We start from the raw sequence: 1,379 nt of genomic DNA, 5'->3' as shown, positions 1-1,379 counted from the left end.
CAAAGACAAAAATTGTGTTTCTAACTCTCTATCCCTCTCCCTTCCTCTCTGTAAAAAATCAATAAAATATATTTTAAAAAAAAATTTTAAAAATGTCGAATTTCATGCCAAAAAAAGAGGATTTGCAGAAAGTTTTAATTCATTACTTTATTTTGAAGAAAAGTGCTACTGAAAGCTACCGTATACTTCGGGATGCTTATGGTGAACATGCTCCATATCAAGATACTTGTGAACTCTGGTTTAAACACTTTAAAAGTGATGATTTCAATGTGAAAGACAAAGAACATCCAGGTCAACTGAAAAAGTTTGAAGACCAACAATTTCAAGCATTATTGGATGAAGATGCGTGTCAAACTCAAAAACAACTTGCAGAAAGATTAAACGTTGCTCAGCAAACAATTTCCTATTGTTTACAAGCAATGGGAAAAATTTTAAAAGAAAAATGGGTGCCACATCAACTGAATGAAAGACAAGTGGAAAACTAAAAAGTCGTCAGTAAAATGTTGTTTCAACGGCATGAAAGAAAGTCATTTTTGCATCAAAGTGTGCCTGGCGATGAAAAGTGGATTTATCTTGAGAATCCCAAATGCACAAAATCATGGGTTGATCCAGGTCAACCATCAACATCGACTGCAAGGCCAAATCACTTCAGGAAGAAGACAATGCTCTGCGTTTGGTGGGATCAGGAAGGTGTGGTGTATTATGAGCTTCTAAAACCAGGTGAAATCGTTAATACTGATGCTACCAACAACAAATAATCAACTTAAACAATGCTTTGATCGTGAAATGACCAGAATGGGCCAGAAGACACAGCAAAGTCATTTTGCTTCATGATGACCCACCCTCACACACTTCCAAACCAGTTAAGACATGTTAAAAGATCTTGCCTGGGAAGTATTAACCCACTCACCGTATTCACCAGACCTTGCTCCTTCAGATTACCACTTGTTCTGATCGATGGCACAGGCACTTTCTCAGCAGCATTTCAAAACATAAGAAGAAATGGAAAATTGGGTTTCTGAATGGTTTGCCTCAAAACAAGAAAAGTTCTATTGGGACGGTACCCACAAATTACCTGAAAGATGGGGGAAATGTGTAGCTAGCGATGGACATTACTTTGAATAAAGCACTTTTGATGTTTCTCTTGAAATTATCGTGTTTTCTTTAATTATAAAATCTGCCATTATTAACCAGTACACCTTGGGAAATGGTCATTCAGTTTTTCATCCTAGCATCCAAAGCAAGGTACAGTTCTAAATATTTAAGCCATTACATATTTGATGTTAAATTGGTGGCATTTTGATAATTATCTATTCATTAATATAGTATTTCTTGATCCTCTGAGGAAACCTCTGCCATTTAGTAGGTTTTAATTAAAG

The 1,379-nt window shown here is 35.8% G+C and overlaps 1 protein-coding gene across 10 annotated transcripts in view; it reads left to right on the top strand.

Moving 5' to 3' along the window:
* Positions 1-1,379, top strand: part of FKBP5 (FK506 binding protein 5) — a 116,500-nt gene that overhangs the window by 88,825 nt on the left and 26,296 nt on the right. The gene's annotated exons all lie outside the window — the stretch shown is intronic.

This window comes from Myotis davidii, unplaced genomic scaffold (assembly GCF_000327345.1).
Source record: "Myotis davidii unplaced genomic scaffold, ASM32734v1 scaffold1036, whole genome shotgun sequence".
Taxonomy (NCBI): Eukaryota; Metazoa; Chordata; class Mammalia; order Chiroptera; family Vespertilionidae; genus Myotis; species Myotis davidii.
Note: the sequence above shows the minus strand (reverse complement) of the source record. Positions and strands in the feature narration are given on the sequence as shown.